Source organism: Ornithorhynchus anatinus, chromosome 1 (assembly GCF_004115215.2).
Source record: "Ornithorhynchus anatinus isolate Pmale09 chromosome 1, mOrnAna1.pri.v4, whole genome shotgun sequence".
Taxonomy (NCBI): domain Eukaryota; kingdom Metazoa; phylum Chordata; class Mammalia; order Monotremata; family Ornithorhynchidae; genus Ornithorhynchus; species Ornithorhynchus anatinus.
Genome location: NC_041728.1, coordinates 182,703,426 through 182,722,642, shown reverse-complemented (window position 1 = coordinate 182,722,642; position 19,217 = coordinate 182,703,426). Strand labels below are relative to the sequence as shown.

At 54.0% G+C, this 19,217-nt stretch overlaps 1 long non-coding RNA gene across 1 annotated transcript in view; it reads right to left on the bottom strand.

The window, feature by feature from the left end:
- Window positions 1-484: 484 nt before the first annotated feature.
- The window catches only part of LOC120638665, a 122,091-nt gene continuing 103,358 nt past the window's right edge, over window positions 485-19,217 (bottom strand). The window contains exons 3-4 of the long non-coding RNA XR_005660506.1: window positions 15,189-15,262; window positions 485-548 (exon numbers count right to left, since the gene is read on the bottom strand). This is a non-coding gene — a long non-coding RNA (uncharacterized LOC120638665). The remainder of the gene's footprint in view (window positions 549-15,188; window positions 15,263-19,217) is intronic.

The window sequence follows — 19,217 nt, the reverse complement described above, 5'->3', positions numbered from 1 at the left end:
TGCTGACTCGTACATTCCAAGCGCTTAGCACATAGTAAGCGCTCAATAAATACCACTGAATGAATAGAGGGCGACGCAGAAGGGAGGGGGAGAAGAGGAGGAAAGGGAGGGCTTAATCAGGGAAGGCTTCCTGGAGGAGAGCCAGCTCGGCCTGCAGGGAAAGAGATCAGAGCGCCCCTCTCCTTCATCCCTTCGAGCATCCATTCAAACCCGTTTACTGAGCGCTCGCTGTGTGCAGAGCACTGTACTAAGCGCTTGGGGGAGGACGACAGGACGAGAAACAGATACATTCCCAGTCCACCGTGACCTCCCAGTCTAGAGGGGGAGACGGACGTGAATAGAAATAAAGAAAATGGGGGGCGCGGACGTAAGTGGGGTGGGGATGAAGAAAGGGAGCGAGTCGGGGCGACGCCGAAGGGAGCGGGAGGAGAGGAAAGGTGGGGCGCAGTCCGGGAAGGCCTCCGGGAGGAGGTGGGCTTCTCACCATCGCGCCTTCGCTCCGACTCCGGGCCATTTGCCGCCGCCTCCGGGATCCCGCCGGATTCTCCCTGCTGGGGCAAAGGGGACGGATCAAGAGTCGCTCCGTTCCACTGTCTCTTTCGACGGTCTCTGCGCACCGCTCACTAGGTGCCGGGCACTGTACTAATCGCTGAGGTGGATGATGATGAGGGTGGTATTTGGAGAGAGAGAGGAGCGGCGGGGCTTAGTGGAAAGAGCACGGGGTTGGGGAGTCGGAGGTCGTGGGTTCTAATCCCGGCTCTGCCCCTTGCCAGCTGTGTGGCCTTGGGCAACTCAATTCCCTGGGCCTCGGTGACCTCATCTGTAAAATGGAGATGAAGACGGTGAGCCTCACGTGGGACAACCTGATGACCTTGTATCTACCTCAGCGCTTAGAACAGCGCTTGGCACACGGTAATACCATTATTTTTATTTGTTAAAGGCTTACTACCTGCCAGGCATTGACCTAAGCGCTGGGGTGGAAACAAGCAGGTTGGACACGGTCCCTGTCCCGTGCCGGGCTCACAGTCTTCATCCCCATTTTACAGATGAGGGAACTGAGGCACAGAGAAGTTAAATGACCTGCCCAAGAATCAGTGATGGAGCCGGGATTAGAACCCATGACCTTCTGACTCCCAGACGCGGGCTCTAGCCACCGCGCCGAAGTTGGACACAATCCCTGTCTCCCATGGGACGCACGGTCTTCATCCCCATTTTACAGATGAGGGAACTGAGGCTCAGAGAATAATAATAGCAATAATAATGGTGGTATTTGTGAAGCGCTTACTATGTGCCAAGCACTGTTCCAAGCGCTGGGGGAGAGACGGGGTCATCAGGTTGTCCCAAGTGGGGCTCACAGTCTTCATCCCCATTTCACAGATGAGTTAACTGAGGCACAGAGAAGTCAAATGACTTGCCCGAAGTCACACAGCTGATCAGTGGCGGGGGCGGAATTAGAACCCACTCCCTCTGACTCCCAAGCCCGGCCTCTTTCCACCACACCAAGCTGCTTCTCTAGTGAAGTGACTCTCCTTGAAGACCTCCGATCTATCTTTTAATACTAATTAAAAGAGCTGAGATTGGGAAGCAGCGGGGCTCAGTGGCAAGAGCCCGGGCTTGGGAGTCGGAGGTCATGGGTTCGAATCCCGGCTCCGCCCCTTGTCAGCTGGGTGACTGTGGGCGAGTCACTTCACTTCTCTGGGCCACATTTCCCTCATCTGGAAAATGGGGATGAAGCCCGTGTGCCTCACGTGGGGCAATCTGATGACCCTGTACCTCCCCCAGCGCTTAGAACAGTGCTCTGCCCATAGTAAGCGCTTAACAAATACCAACATTATTATTATTATTACTGTCTGCTGTGTGACCTTGGGCAAGTCACTTCACTTCTCCGGACCGCAGTTCCCTCATCTGTAAAATGGGGATGAAGACCGGGAGCCTTGCGGGGGACAATCTGATGACCCCGTATCTACCCCAGCGCTTAGAACGGTGCTCGGCACGTAGTAAGCGCTTTCAAAAAAGAGAAAAAAGATTAGAACCGATGACCTTTTGACTCCCAGGCCCGGGCTCTAGCCATGATGCCACGCTGGGAGGCTTGGGGTGGGGTGAATATCTTGTTTCTACAAAAACGTTCTGGACACATCACCCCGCTCCTCAAAAATCTCCAGGGGTGGCCCGTCAACCTCCGCATCAAACAAAAGCTCCTCACCCTTGGCCTCCAAGCCCCCCATCCCCTCACCCCCCTCCTCCCTCCCCTCCCTCCCGTCGTCCTCCGGCCCGGGCCGCACGCCCCGCTCCTCCTGGGCCGCTCGCCTCCTCCCCGGGCCTCCGGCTCGCCCGGCCCGTCGTCGACCCCCGGCCCGCGTCCTCCCGCTGTCCCGGACGCCCTCCCTCCACTGATCCCACGGACGATTCCTCTCCCCCGACCTTCAAAGCCTTCTTGAAGTCCCGCCTCCTCCGAGAGGCCTTCCCCGACCGCGCCCTCCTCTCCTCTTCACCCGCTCCCTTCCGCGTCGCCCCCACTTGCTCCCTTTCTTCATCTCCCGCTTCCAGTCCCACACCGCTTACGTCCATATCTGCATTTTTATTTGTATTGATGTCTGTCTCCCCTGTTCTAGACTGTGAGTTCCTTGTGGACAGGGAATGTCACCGTTCTTAGTTGTATTCGACCGTCCCAAGTCATTAGTCCGGTGCTCTGTACACAGTAAGCGCTCAATAAATACGATTGAATGAATGAATGAATGAATGAGTGAGTGCTTAAGGGGTAATAATAATAACGTTGGTATTTGTTAAGCGCTTACTATGTGCCGAGCACTGTTCTAAGCGCTGAGGGAGATACAGGGTCATCAGGTTGTCCCATGTGAGGCTCCCAGTCAATCCCCATTTTCCAGAGGAGGGAACCGAGGCCCAGAGAAGTGAAGTGACTCGCCCACGGTCACACAGCTGACGAGTGGCAGAGCCGGGATTTGAACCCACGACCTCTGACTCCAAAGCCCAGGCTTTTCCACTGAGCCACGCTGCTTCGAAAAGCAGATGCAAGGGCAATGCAGAAGGGAGTGGGAGTCGGAGAAATGCCTCACGGTAAATGGACCGCCCCACGCTCACCGTGTATCTCGACCTCTCCCGACAAAGCAGAGCGGCCGAAACGGAAAGGACCCAGGCCTGGGAGTCAGAAGGACCTGGGTTCTAATCCCGGCTCCACCGCTTGTCTGCTGTGGGACCTTGGACCAGTCGCTTCACTTCTCTGGGCCTCAGTTCCCTCATCTTGCAAAATGGGGACTGCGACTGGGAGCCCCATGGGGGACGGGGACCGTTTCCAACCTGGTGACCTCGTATCTCCCCCAGAATTCAGTAACAATAATAATAATAATAATAATAATGTCGGCATTTGTTAAGCGCTTACTATGTGCCAAGCACCGTTCTAAGCGCTGGGGGAGACACAGGGGAATCGGGTTGTGGGGCTCCCAGTCTTCATCCCCATTTTACGGATGGAGGTCACTGAGGCACGGAGAAGTGAAGTGACTCGCTCAAGGTCGCCCAGCTGACAAGCGGCGGAGCCGGGATTAGAACCCATAACCTCTGTCTCTCAAGCCCGGGCTCTTTCCAACGAGCCACGCTGCCTGGCACGTAGTAGTAATAATAATAATGTTCATATCTGTTAAGCGCTTACTATGTACCAAGCACCGTTTTAAGCGCTGGAGTAGATACAGGGTCATCAGGTTGGCCCACGTGGGGTTCACAGTCTTCCTCCCCATTTTACAGACGGAGGTCGCTGAGGCACAGGGAAGTGAAGTGACTCGCCCAAGGTCACGCAGCTGACAAGCGGCGGAGCCGGGATTAGAACCCACGACCTCTGCTTCCCAAGCCCGGGTTCTTTCCACTGAGCCCCGCTGCCTGGCACGTAGTAAGCGGTCGACAGATACCAAAGTGATCATTACTGTTAGCGTCATTAACAAATTCTGTAGAAAATTCAAATTAAACTGCCGCTGTCCCCCTCTTCTACTCTTAGAGGGAAAAGAACTCGCCTTTTATTGGCCATTTTAGGGAAGGCTATTAACTCCCCTGATGTAGAAAAGTCAGTAAGTGGATAATGCTTTCTAAATTGTTGACCTTTTCACGGTTTTGCTCAGAAAGCAGGGCCGCTCAGCGGAAGACAAAAGAGCCGGCCTAGCCGTCCCGCGGCCGATCGGGCTCAAGAGAGGGGACTGAATGAAGAAGAGCATCCTGATTTTAAGACTCTCTGTGGGGCAAAAGATTGGCGATAACTGCCAGATGTCTTAATAACGATCATGCCGGGAGTGTTGGTTAAGTACGTACTGTGGGTGCGCCTAGAACTGGGCGAAGCACTGGGGGAGACCCAGATCGACCGGGCCTACGATGGTGAGGAATCTGCTGAAATGTACTAAATGCTCGAGGTTAGAGAAGCAGGGAGGAAAGAGAGAAAGAGAGAGAGAGAGAGAGAAAGAGAGAAAGAGAGAAGTGAAGCGACTTGCCCAAGGTCGCACAGCAGACAAGTGGCGGAGGTGGGATTAGAACCCACGTTCTAATCTAGTTGCAAACTCGTCATGGGCAGGGAACGTGTCAGTTGACTCCCAAGCGCTTAGTACAGTGCTCTGCGCACAGTGAGCGCTCCATAAATACGACCGAATGAATGAATGAACTAGGTATCGCGTAGCTCAGTGGAAAGAGCACGGGCTTTGGAGTCAGAGGTCATGAGTTCGAATCGCAGCTCTGCCACTTGTCAGCTGTGTGACTGTGTCAGCTGGGCGAGTCACTTCGCTTCTCTGGGCCTCAGTGACCTCATCTGGAAAATGGGGATGAAGACGGTGAGCCCCACGTGGGACAACCCGATTCCCCTGTGTCTACCCCAGCGCTTAGAACAGTGCTCGGCACCTAGTAAGCGCTTAACAGATACCAACATTATTATTAGTAGTAGTAGTATCCACCCCAGCGCTCAAAACAGTGCCTGGCAGCTCCGCCGCTTGGCAGCTGTGTGACTTTGGGTAAGTCTTTTAACTTCTCTGGGCCTCAGTGACCTCATCTGTCAAAGGGGCATGAAGACCGTGAGCCCCACGTGGGACAACCTGATGACCGTCTATCCTCCCCAGCGCTTAGAACAGTGCCTTGCACGTAGTAAGCGCTTAACAAATGCCATCGTTATTATTATTAAGGACTTAAGTACCACGATCAATCATTCTAACTATAAATCGCCATCCACGGCGACTCAGATGTTCAGAAAGTAGGGTGGAAACGTCTCTCTCCTCCGGGCCCCCTTGGGACGCCGAAGCCGAGCCGAATGCAGAGGCGATGGAGTATTTGTTACGCGCTTACTATGCACCAGGGAGTGTACTAAGCGCTGGGGAGGGTACAGGAAAATAGGGTTGTTCCCAGTCTCTGTCCCACATGGGGCTCGCAGCCTTAATCCCCATTTTCCCGAGGAGGGAACTGAGGCCCAGAGAAGGGAAGTGACCTGTCCAAGATCACTCAGCGGACAGGTGGAGGAGCTGGGATTAGAACTCAGGTCCTTTTGACTGCCAGGCCCGGGCTCTAGCCACTGTGGAGAGCTCCTCCAGATGTTAATGTTGGTATTTGTTAAGCGCTTACTATGTGCAGAGCACTGTTCTGAGCGCTGGGGGAGACACAGGGGAATCAAGTCGTCCCACGTGGGGCTCCCAGTCTTCATCCCCATTTTACAGATGAGGGAACTGAGGCACAGAGAAGTGAAATGACTCTCCCACAGTCACACAGCTGACAACTGTCTCTATCTGTTGCCGACTTGTTCATCCCAAGCGCTTAGTACAGTGCTCGGCACATAGTAAGTGCTCAATAAATACTATTGAATGAATGAATGAAAGTGGCAGAGCTGGGATTCGAACCCCTGACCTCTGACTCCAAAGCCCGGGCTCTTTCTCCTAGATGCTCCTCTAGACTGTGAGTTCACTGTGGGCAGGACTGAGTCTGTTGTTGAACTGTACTCTCCCAAGCGCTTAGTGCAGTGCTTTGCACAGGGTAAGCGCTCAATAAATGAGAAGCAGCGCGGCTCAGTGGAAAGAGCCCGGGCTTGGGAGTCAGAGGTCATGGGTTCGTATCGCGGCTCTGCCATTTGGCAGCCGTGTGACTGTGGGCGAGTCACTTCCCTTCTCTGGGCCTCAGTTGCCTCATCTGGAAAATGGAGATGAAGACTGGGAGCCTCACGTGGGACAACCTGATTACTCTGTATCTACTCCAGCGCTCAGGACAGTGCTCCGCACATAGTAAGCGCTTAATAAATACCAACATGAAATAGGCCGCGCCGGTTCCCCGAGAGTTCCCGAGCAAGAGATGCAGGCTCCCCGGCGGGGGGGTAGCTGGGCTTTCAGAATTTGAGGTGCCGATGGAGGCTGGGGGGTGGGGGGGTGTAGGGGGTGAGGATGATGATGGGGGTGATGGGGATGGAGGAGGCGGAGTAACTGCTGACTGCTGTATTATCCCCTCCCAAGCGCTTAATCCAGTGTTCTGCTAAGCGCTCAATAAATCTGACCGACTGACCGAGGGTGGTGAAGGGGGAGGTGGGGAGGGTGGTGATGGGAGGAGGGGACAAGGAGGAGGAGGGGAAGAAGAAGGGGAGGAAGGGGAAGGGGAGGAGGAGGAAGGGGAGGAGGAAGGGGAGGAAGGGGAGGAGAAGACAGGAGGAGGGGAGGGGGAGGAGGGGTGAAGGCGAAGAGGAAGAGAAGGAGGAGGAGGAAATGAAGAGGAAAAGGAGGAGAAGAAGAGGAGGAAGGGGAGGAGGAGGAAGGGAGGGGGAGAAGAGGCGGAGGAGGGGGAGAAGGAGGAAAAGAGAAGGAGGAAGAGGAGCGGGAAGGGGATGAGGGGGAGGAGGAAACGAGGAGGAGAAGGAGGAGAAGAGTAGGAAGGGGAGGAGGAGGAAGGGAGGAGGAGAAGAGGCGGAGGAGGGGGAGAAGGAGGAAGGAAGGGGAGGAGGAGGAGGAGGGGGAGGAGGAGGAGAAAGGGGAGGAGGAGAAGAGGCAGAGGAGGGGGAGAAGGAGGAAAAGAGAAGGAGGAAGAGGAGCGGGAAGGGGATGAGGGGGAGGAGGAGGAGGAGAAGAGGAGGAGGAGAGGAGGAGGAGAGAAGGAGGAGAAGAAGAGAAGGAAGCGGAGGAGGAGGAGGAGAAGGAAGGAAGGGGAGGAGGAGGAAGGGGAGGAGGAGGAGGAGGAAGGGGAGGAGAAAGAGGGGGACAGGAGAAGGAGGAGAAAGAAGGAAGGGGAAGAGGAGGAGAAGAAGGAAGGAGGGGAGGAGGAAGAGGAGGAGGAAGACGAGAAGGAAGGGGAGGAGGGGGAGGAGGAGGAAGAGGAGGAGCGGGAGGAGAAGAGGAGGAGGAGAAGGAAGGGGAAGAGGGGGAGAAGGAGGAAGCGAGGAGGAAAGAGAGGAAGAGAAGAGGAAAGGGAGAGGACAATAGAGTTAGTAAACACGATCCCTGCCCTCGAGGAGCTGACAGTCTCCTGTGTGCAGAGCACTGTACTGAGCGTTTGGGAAAGGGCAGAGTAGTAGACTTTCTTACATAGGGAAGCAGTATTGCCGGACGGTAAGAAATGGGCCTGGGAGTCAGAGGACCTGGGTTCTGATCCCAGCCCCTTAACTCCCGGGTGATCTTGAACAAATCACCTCACTTCTCTTTCTTATGGTATTTGTTAAGCGCTTACTATGTGCCAGGCGCTGTTCTAAGCTCTTTGCCTCAGTTTCCTCATCTGCAAAATGGGGATTCATTACCTGTTCTCCCTCCCCCTTAGATCATGAGCCCCGTGTGGGACAGGGACGGTGGCCAACCTGCTTAATTTAAACCTCACCCAACGCTTAGTAGAGTGCTCTTAACAAACATGGTGGCTAAGCAGCTTCACCTAAAGGATAGAGCCCAGGACTGGGAGTCAGAAAGACCTGGGTTCTAATCCCGGCTCCATCGCTTGCCTGCCGTGTGACGTCGGGCAGGTCATTTCACTTCTCCGGGCCTCAGTGACCTCATCTGGGAAATGGGGATTCAGACCGTGAGCCCCACGTGGGACAGGGACTGGGTCCAACCTGATTTGCTTGTATCTACGCCGGGGTTTAGTACGGTGCCTGGCACATAGTAAGCGCTTAACAAAAACTATGACTTTCATTAATAGTACCATTATTATTATCATTACGTATTAAGATTAGATCCCATGTCCGAAATAATTTATTAAAAGTGTTACGCTACGCATAGAACTGTATATATCTGTAATTCGTTTATTTATTAATCTATTTATTTATTTCTATTCATGTCTGACTCCCCCTCTAGACCGGGAACTCACTGAGGGCAGGGAATGGGAATTTGTTGTTATATCGTCCTCTCCCGAGCGCTTAGTACAGTGCTTTGCACACAATAAACGCTCCATAAATACGTGGCTCAGTGGAAAGAGAGCGGGCTTGGGAGTCGGAGGTCATGGGTTCGAATCCCCGCGCGGCCACTTGGCAGCTGGGTGACCATGGACAAGTCACTGCACTTCTCTGGGCCTCAGTTCCCTCATCTATAAAATGGGGATTAACTGGGAGCCTCACGTGGGACAACCTGATGACCCTGGATCTCCCCCGGCGCTTAGAACGGTGCTCTGCACATAGGAAGCGCTTAACAAATACCAACGTTATTATAAATACGATTGAGAGAATGCATGACTGAATGACTACGCTAAGCACTGGGCCGGGGGTGAGGTCAGACACGTTCTCTTTCGCACCCAGGGCGCACAGCCCGAGAGCTGGGGACAGGAGATAGCATCCCCGTTTTACAGAGGAGGATACCCAGGCCGGGTGGAAATGACTTGTCCACAGTCACCCAGGGGGTCAGTGGGTGAGCCGGGACTAGCCCGGCTTAGTCCAGTGCTCTGCACATAGTAAGCGCTCAATAAATACTACTGAATGAATGAATTTAAAGGATGCCAGAGGGATTCCTCCTTGAGACTACGAGGGGGACAGGGACCGTGTCCCACCCGATTCGCTTGCCTCCGCCCCAGCGCTTAGTACAGTGGAAAGAGCCCGGGCTTCGGAGTCAGGGGCCATGGGTTCGACTCCCGGCTCTGCCACTTGTCGGCTGTGTGACTGACTGGGGGCAAGTCGCTTCACTTCTCCGGGCCTCGGTTCCCTCATCTGTAAAATGGGGATTAACTGTGAGCCTCACGTGGGACCACCCGATGACCCTGTCTCTCCCCCGGCGCTTAGAACGGTGCTCCGCACGTAGTAAGCGCTTAACAAATACCAACATTATTATTATTATTGTTCTTATCATCATCTGTCCCCCTCTCTAGACTGTAAGTGCCCTGTGGGCAGGGAAGCTTTCTGCCGACCCCACTGGCTCGGCTCGCGGTGAGCGCCATTAATTGATTTGCTCCTTCTCCCCCCAGAAGCGTCGTAGAAACGAGAACATCCGTTCGCCCGAAAAAGTGATTTACGATTCTAATTTCCACAAATGGCACCAATTTGCTCCACTTACTAAACCCTAATAAGCCTGCTTTCCCTGACAAATCGAAATTAGCTCCGTGCATTCTGTCCTGGAATGCCGAGGGAGAACGAAAGGAAATCGGCTAAATAACTGGCAAAGGAAAAGCTGAGAGCCAAACAACCGAAAAGATTTCCAAGGTCTTCAGAAACATGGCTCCCGGTGAATATTTTCATCCGACAAGAATCCGCTACTTGAATCCAACACTGAATGGGATTTCTTCGTGCCTCTGTAGCGCACGGGAGCGGCGCGGGCCTGGGAGCCACGGGGACCTGGGTTCTAATCCCGGCTCAGCCACGTGTCTGCTGTGTGACCTTGGACAAGTCACTTCACTTCAGGTGACCTCGCCTGGAAAATGGGGATTAAGAGTGGGAGCCCCGTGTGGGACAGGGACTGTCCCCAACCTGATTAACTTCTATCTACCCCAGGGCTTAGAACAGGGCCTGGCACATAGTTAGCGCTTAACAAATAGCATTATTATTATTACCACGTGCCAAGCCCTGTTCTAAGCACTGGGGTAGGTACGAGGTCATCGGGTCGTCCCTCGTGGGACTCGCGGTCTTAAGCACTTAACAGGTAGCATCACGACGAGTGGGAAGAGCCCGGGTTTGAGAGTCGGAGGACCTGGGTTCTAATCCCGGCTCTGCAAGTGTGTGGCTGTGGGCAAGTCACTTCTTCACTTCTCTGGGCCTCAGTGACCTCATCTGGAAAATGGGGATGAAGACTGGGAGCCCCACGTGGGACGATCTGATTCCCCCGTATCTCCCCCGGCGCTTAGAACAGTGCTCTGCACAGGGTAAGCGTTGAATAAATACAAAACAAAATAATCCCACCTCTACCATTTGCCTGCTGAGTGACCTTGGGAAATTCCCTTCACTTCTCTGTGCCTCAGTTACCTCATCAGTAAAATAGCGCTTCAAGAAACAGTGTTGCCTAATGGCTAGAGCCCAGGCCTAGGAGTCGGAAGGATCTGGATTCTAATCCCAGCTCCACCACTTGACTGCTGCGTGACTTGGGGCAAGTCACTTCACTTCTCTGTGCCTCCGTTCCCTCCTCTGTAAAATGGGGATGAAGACCAGGAGCCCCACGTGGGACAGAGACTGTGTCCAACCTGATTTTCTTGTCTCCATCGCAGCCCTTAGAACAACACCTGGCACAGAGTAAGTGCTTCATAATAATTACAATGTCGGTATTCGTTAAGCGCTTACTGCGTGCCAAGCACTGTTCCAAGCGCTGGGGGAGATACAAGGTAATCAGGTCGTCCCCCGTGGGGCTCCCGGTCTTCATCCCCATTTTCCAGATGAGGTCACTGAGGCCCAGAGAAGTGAAGTGACTCGCCCAAAGTCACCCGGCTGACAAGCGGCGGAGCCGCGATTTGAACCCATGACCTCTGACTCCCAAACCCGGGCTCTTTCCACTGAACCACGCTTAACAAATACAATCATTATTATTATTATTATTATTATTTTCATTTTTGGTTTTGGGGTCTGTAGCTTCACACCCAATCAGACCGACGATCTTAGGGTTTAAAGAAGCAGCGTGGCTCCGTGGAAAGAGCCCGGGCTTGGGAGTCAGGGGTCATGGGTTCGAATCCCGGCTCTGCCGCTCGGCAGCTGGGTGACTGTGGGCGAGTCCCTTCACTTCTCTGGGCCTCAGTGACCTCATCTGTCAAATGGGGATTGACTGTGAGCCTCATGTGGGACAACCTGATTATCCTGTATCTCCCCCAGCGCTTAGAACGGTGCTCTGCACATAGTAAGCGCTTAACAAATACCGACATTATTAGTATTAAAGGCCTCGTTCGGTTAAAAGCCATTCTATGGAGCGTCAGTTACGTAGCATCGTCCTTCGGGATGGGAGAGGACAAAAGTACCGAGACCTGTGAGCTCGTGCCGTGGCTGAGAAATCGCGTTTTTAGGGTGATGATGATGACGATTTAAGTTGTAGCAGAACTCCAGACGCGGCGAGAGACCCAGATTTTGCTCCCAACCCATCAGCAATATTTAATAATAATGTTGGTATCTGTTAAGCGCTTACTACGTGCAGAGCACCGTTCTAAGCGCTGGGGGAGATACAGGGTCATCGGGTCGTCCCACGTGAGGCTCCCAGTTAATCCCCATTTTCCAGATGAGGTCACTGAGGCCCGGAGAAGTGAAGTGACTCGTCCACAGTCACCCAGCTGACAAGTGGCCGAGCCGGGATTCGAACCCATGACCCCTGACTCCCAAGCCCGGGCTCTTATTTACTGCGCACAATGTTGTAATAATAATAATATTTAAGTGCTTACTATCTGCCAAGCTCTGTTCTAAGTGCTAGGGTAGATTCTGTCCATTCCAAGCGCTTAGTCCAAGCGCTCTGCACAGGGTAAGCGCTCAATAAATACTATCGAGTGAATAAAAACATCAGAGCGGAACGAAAATTAGAAGATCCCCAAATGCCCTGAGATGGACTGGTGGAGACAAGGACCTTTAAGTTCGTTGTGGGCAGGGACGTCTGTAGTGTGGTACTCTCCCAAGCGCTCAGTACAATGCTCTGCCCATGGAAGGCGCTCAATAAATACCACCTTTGGGCTGATTTTCATTAATCCCTGTCTCTCCTTCTATTGGAAGCAGCGTGGCGTGGCGGAAAGAGCCCGGGCCGGGGAGTCGGAAGGTCGTGGGTTCTAATTCCGGCTCCGCCACTTGTCCGCTGTGTGGCCTTGGCCAAGTCACTTCACTTCTCTGGGCCTCGGTGACCTCATCTGGAAAAGGGGGATTGAGACTGTGAGCCCCACGAGGGACGGGGAACTGGTTCGCTTGTGTGTTCACCCCGGTGCTTAGTACAGTGCCTGGCACATAATAAGCGCTTAACAAACACCACGACTATTAGTAGACTGTCAGCTCACTGTGGGCTGGCATATAGTAAACGCTTAACAAATACCGTGATGATTATTATTCTCGCAAGAAGAGGGACTACAAAATAGCCAAATAAGTTGAAAATGCTAGTTTTACTAGCCACCTTAGAGCTCAGAAAAGCCCAGCCGTCACTCACCGTCATGGGCGGCAGGCAGCGACACGAAAGAGCCCGGGCTTTGGAGTCACAGGTCATGGGTTCGAGTCCCGGATCTGCCACCTGGCAGCTGTGTGACTGTGGGCGAGTCACTTCATTTCTCTGGGCCTCAGTGACCTCATCTGGAAAATGGGCATGAAGACCGGGAGCCCCACGTGGGACAACCCGATGACCCTGGATCTCCCCCAGCGCTTAGAACAGTGCTCTACACATAGTAAGCGCTTAACAAATACCAACATCATTATTATTATTATTATTATTATTAAAAGCAGAGCTGGCCCTTTTATCCACCTCAGCGCTTAGTACAGTGTCTGGCACGTACTGAGCGCTTAGCAAAAACAACAGGGAAAAAAAGGGCTTAGAGGACTTTGATTCCATGGGTCCTGTGGTCGGGAAATGGAGGCACGGCTGTCTCCCCGCCTGTAGACCGTAAGCTCGTTGCGGGCAGGGAACGTCACCGTCTATCGTTGCATCGTCATAATAATTATTATGGTGCTTATTAAGCACTTACTATGTGCCAAGCACCGTTCTAAGTGCTGGGGTGGATCCAGGTTAATCAGGTCGGACGCAGTCGCCGTCCCACGCGGGGCTCACGCTCTTAATCTCCATTTTCCAGATGAGGGAACTGAGGCCCAGAGAAGTGAAGTGACTCATCCGAGGTCATGCGGCCGACAAGTGGCAGAGTCGGGATTCGAACCCAAGTCCTTTTGACTCCCGGGCCCCTGCTCTGGCCACTAAGCCACTCTCCTTCTCTCCCCCAAGCGCTTAGTTCCGTGCTCTGCACACAGTAAGCGCTCAGTGAGGACGACTGAATGACGCATTCGGGCCCATTGAGGACCCTTCCCACGACAATAATAATTTTGGTATTTGTTAAGCGCTTACTATGTGCCAAGCACTGTTCTAAGCGCTGGGTAGATACAAGGTAACAGGTTGTCCCCCGTGGGGCTCCCGGTCTTCATCCCCATTTTCCAGACGAGGTCACTGAGGCCCAGAGAAGTGAAGTGACTCGCCCACAGTCACCCAGCTGACAAGTGGCAGAGCGGGATTCGAACCCATGACCTCTGACTCCCAAGCCCGGGCTCCTTCCACTGAGCCACACTGCTTTCCTGCAGAGGAAGCAGGTGACAAATTCCACAACGACTCTTATTTTTACCATCCTGACATTCAGCTGGTGCATTCGGTGAAATCAGGCGTAAAATCCCACTTCTCCCACAAGCGTCACTTCCCGTTTAGGCCAAAAAGCTGTTAGATTTGTCCGGGATATTGGCAGGCAGGCCTTGCTCTAATCAATCGATCGATGGATCGATCAATGAATTAGTACTTTGTAATAATGTCGGTATTTGTGAAGCGCTTACTCTGTGCACAGCGCCGTTCTAAGCGCTGGGGGAGATACAGGGGGATCAGGCGGTCCCACGGGAGGCTCCCAGTCTTCATCCCCATTTGACAGATGAGGGAACTGAGGCCCGGAGAAGTGAAGTGACCTTTTGAGCTCGCAGAAGAACCGGCAGCGAGGTTGGGGAAATCCATCCCCAGAGTGGCTATGAATCGGAAACCGCTCGCCGGCGCTTCGTCGTAGTGATGTTTTTGAGCGCTCGAAAGATGTTGGTATCTGTTAAGCGCTTACTACGTGCAGAGCACCGTTCTAAGCGCTGGGGGAGACACAGGGTCATCGGGTCGTCCCACGTGAGGCTCCCAGTTAACCCCCATTTTCCAGATGAGGTCACTGAGGCCCGGAGAAGTGAAGTGACTCGCCCACAGTCACCCAGCTGACGAGTGGCAGAGGTGGGAGTCGAACCCATGACCTCTGACTCCGAAGCCCGGCCTCTTTCCACGGAGCCACGCCGCTTACTGTGTGCAGAGCACTGTGCTGAGTGAGAAGGAGAGAACAATACGAGAGAGGTGGTAGAGACGATCCCTGACCGTGAGCAGCTGCCAGACTACCGGGTGCCGAGCACCGTACCGAACGCTGGGGAGAGGAGAATAGAGTTCGTAGAAATAATAATGATGGTATTTGTTAAGCGCTTACCATGCGCCGAGCACTGTTCTAAGGAAATCAGGTTGGCCCCCGTGGGGCTCCCAGTTTTCATCCCCATTTTCCCGAGGAGGGAACTGAGGCCCAGAGAAGCAGAGTGGCTTGCCCAGAGTCACCCAGCTGACAGGGGGCAGAGCCGGGATTCGAACCCATGACCTCTGACTCCAAGCCCGGGCTCTTGCCCCCGAGCCACGCTGCTTTTATCACCCTTGCCCTCCTGAAGCTGCCGATCTACTGTGTGCGGAGCACTGTACCGAATACTTAGGAGAGGAGACTAGAAGTAGTAATTACAATAATAATAATAATAATGTTGATATTTGTTAAGCCCTTTTTATGTGCCAAGCACTGTCCTAAGCGCTGGGGGAGAGACAAGGTGATCGGGTCGTCCCACGGGGGGCTCCCGGTCTTCATCCCCATTTGACAGGTGAGGGAACCGAGGCCCAGAGAAGTGACGTGACTTGTCCTGAGTCCCACAGCTGACGAGTGGCGGGGCCGGGATTAGAACCCACGACCTCTGACTCCCGAGCCCGGGCTCTCGCCACTGAGCCACGAGGCGCAGACGCGCTGTTCCAACCGGGCCCGGGGGTCGTCCGGCGGGTCGTCCCGGTGGCCGCGCGCCTTGAACTCACCTCCAGGGCCGGCGGGCCTGGTCTCCCATCTGGATCAGCCAGCGTTGAATGCGGTCACCGGAATCCCGATATTCCTGAAAGACACGAGGCCCCAAGCGGCGGATCATTCCGACCTTCGGAGACAAGCAGGGCGGCCTAACGGTAACAGTAATAACCGTGATAACTGCGATATTTGTTTGCTATTTGATGATAACTGTGGTATTTGTTAAGCCCAGAGTGACCTTGGGCAAGTCTTCGAATCCCGGCTCCGCCCCTTGTCAGCCGGGTGACCGTGGGCGAGTCACTTCACTTCTCTGGGCCTCGGTGACCTCATCTGGAAAATGGGGATTAACTGGGAGCCTCCCGTGGGACGCCCCGATGACCCCGTGTCTCCCCCAGCGCTTAGAACGGTGCTCTGCACATAGGAAGCGCTTAACAGATACCAACATTATTAAGTCACCTCTCCGTGACTCAGTTTCCTCATCAGTAAAATGGGGATTCTCTCCTATATGACGCCTTTTCATGGCCGGAGAGTTGTGGTGAAGCAGGGAGGCTCAGTGGAAAGAGCACAGGCTTGGGAGTCAGAGGTCATGGGTTCGAATCCCAGCTCTGCCGCTTGTCAGCCGCGCGACCTCGGGCGAGTCACTTCATTTCTCTGGGCCTCGGCTCCCTCGTCTGTAAAATGGGGGATGAAGACCGTGATTCCACTCTCACGGCGTAGCGGATAGAGCCCGGGCCTGGGAGTCAGGAGGTCACGGGTTCTAATCCCGGCCCCACGTGGGACGGGGACTGTGTCCAACCCACTTTGCCTGTATCTACCCCAGCGCTTAGTACAGTGCCCTACCACACAGTGAGCACCTAGAAAATACCACAGTTATTCTCATTTATGATTATTTATCCCGGCTCTTCCACTTCAATCCGTAGTATATCCATTCATTGGTATTTATCGAGCGCTTCCTATGTGCAGAGCACTGGACTGAGCGCTTGGAATGGACAGTTCGGCAACAGATAGAGACCGTCCCTGCCCACCGACGGGCTCCCGGTCTAATCGGGGGAGACGGACGGACAAAAACAAGACGACTCAATCGCGATAAATAGAATCAAGGGGATGCACGCCTCATTAACAAAATAACTAAAGTACATAATACTAATAATAATGTTGGTATTTGTGAAGCGCTTACTATGTGCAGAGCACTGTTCTAAGCGCTGGGGGAGACACAGGGGAAGCAGGTTGTCCTACGTGGGGATCACGGTCTTCATCCCCATTTTACGGATGAGGGAACTGAGGCCCAGAGAAGTGAAGTGACTTGCCCAAAGTCACCCAGCTGACGAGCGGCAGAGCCGGGATATGAGCACGTACCATGTGCAGAGCACCGTGCTGAGCACCGGGAAGGGTGGAACCCATTCCAGCCCTCAAGGAGAAGCAGCGCGGCCTAACGGGGAGGACCCGGGCCTGGGGGCCGGAGGACCCGGGTTGCCGTTCCGGCTCCTCCTTCTGTCTGCTGCGTGACCTTGGGGAAGTCACTTCACTTCTCGGTGCCTTAGTTTCCTCACCAGTAAATGGGCATTAAATCCTCCTTCCCTCTATTTAAAATCTAGAGAAGCCTAGTGTTTCCTCATTAGTAAATTGGGCTTTCAATCCTCCTTCCCTCTGTTTAAAATTTAGGGAAGGCTCGTGCAAAGAACACAAGCCCGGGACCCCGAGGACCTGGGTTCTAAATCCCGCTCCGCCACCCGTCGGCCGTGCGGCCCAGGCCCGAGTCGCTCCGCTTCCCCGTCTGCCTTCGATTCCCCCGTCCGAGAAGTGGAGATTTCATTCCCGTTCTCCCTCCCTCGTGAGCCCGGACTGGGTCCAACCTGACTATCTTGCATCCACCCCAGCGCTTAGGACAGTGCCTGGCACGTAGTAAGGGCTCCACAGACTCCACCGACATCGAAACTAAAATGATCGGACGTGGACACGTGCAGGGGGTCCCTAAAAGCGACAGATCCGAGTTCGAGGGCCGGGCGTCGTGGCGTCAGGCGGCTCCTCCGTTCCTCGTTCCCCGAATTCGTTGCCGATATTTCGACGGCGTTTTCCGCCCGTGGAAAAAGCGCGAAGAGCCCAGATGTGACACGCGTCTGTTCGTAAAGCAACATGACACGTCCCCGGCGGCGGGACGATTTATCTTCATCACGGAGCTCTCTCCGCGGATGGTTTTCCCACAACCCGGAATGAAATACACCGTTTCCCTCCCCCCCCCCCCCCGCCCCCGTCAAGCGAAGATAAAAAATAGCTTTTGTCGGAGACTCCGCCTCTGCTTTTCTCCTTCGCGTCTCCGAGGCCGAAGCCGTCGCGCTTCCCGAATATTAAGAGGATGTTACCCAACGGGCGGTTGGATGAGTCTTTTAGACCGCCAGCCCGTGGGTGGGCGGGGATCGTCTCTATCTGGTGCCGGATGGTACATTCCCAGCGCTTAGTACACAGTAAGCGCTCAAGAAATACCACCGAATGAATGAATGAATGAGAAAGACTTCACGATCTCGGCGGCGGCGGCGAATTTTAACGTCTGCATTAGGCGAAGAGCCCGCTTAGTTCATAATAATGATGATAATAGGAATAATTGGGCTATTTGTTAAGCGCTTATTCCGTGCCAGGCACTGTACTAAGCGCCGGGGTGGATACAAGCCAATCGGGTTGGACACGGTCCCCGTCCCACGTGGAGCCCCGCGGTCTCCGTCCCCGTTTCAGAAGCAGCGCGGCTTAGTGGCAAGAGCCCGGGCTTGGGAGTCAGAGGTTGTGGGTTCTAATCCCGGCTCCGCCACTTGTCAGCTGTGTGACCTTGGACAAGTCACTTAATGATAATGAGGATAACGTCGGTATTTGTTAAGCGCTTACTATGTGCCGAGCACTGTTCTAAGCCCTGGGGTGGATACAGGGTCATCGGGTCGTTCCACGTGAGGCTCCCAGCTAATCCCCATTTTCCAGATGAGGTCACGGAGGCCCAGAGAAGTGACGTGACTCGCCCACAGTCACCCAGCTGACAAGTGGCAGAGACGGGATTCGAACCCATGACCTCTGACTCCCAAGGCCGGGCTCTTTCCACTGAGCTGTGCTGCCTCTTCCCTTCACTTCTCTGGGCCTCAGTGACCTCATCTGTCCAACGGGGATGAAGACTGGGAGCCCCACGTGGGACAATCCGATGACCTTGTGTCTCCCCCAGCGCTTAGAACAGTGCTCTGCACATAGTAAGCGCTTAACCGATATTATCATAATTACTGAGCACTCACCGTGGGCAGAGCACTATACTAAACACTTGGGAGAGGACACACAGTTAGTAGCCGCGATCCCCGCCCTCAAAGAGCTTCCAGCCTACGTGTGCCGAGCACTGTATTAAACGCTTCAGAGGGTGAGTTTCGGGGCAGTTTTCTGCTCCTCAACCCATCTGACTTGCAAGAAGCAGATCGCCATCTTCCCTAGAACGCCAGGAAGTACGAGAGGTCACGCTGCCGGATTCACGTGGCTCAGTGGAAAGAGCCCGGGCCTGGGAGCCAGAGGCTGTGGGTTCGAATGCCAGCTCTGCCACCTGTCAGCTGGGTGACCGTGGGCGAGTCACTTCACTTCTCTGGGCCTCGGTTCCCTCATCTGGAAAATGGGGATGAAGACTGGGAGCCCCACGTGGGACATCCTGATTCCCCCGTGTCTCCCCCAGCGCTTAGAACAGTGCTCGGCACATAGGAAGCGCTTAACAGATACCAACGTTGTTATTATTATTTAAACTGCCGAAGACTGCCAGCGTCAAACTCACGATGATATAGCAGCATGGATGGTCAGAAGGCTTGACGTCTCTGGGCCTCAGTTCCCTCATCTGTGAAATGGGGATGAAGACCGTGAGCCCCACGTGGGCCAACCTGATGACCTCGCATCTCCCCCAGCGCTTAGAACAGTGCCTGGCACATAGTAAGCGCTTAACAAAGACCATCATTATTATAGCTAGAGGCCGGTTACAGACCTGAAAAAGCTCCTTTGACATTTTCCCAAAGTAGATATAGTTATAATCCTATTTATTT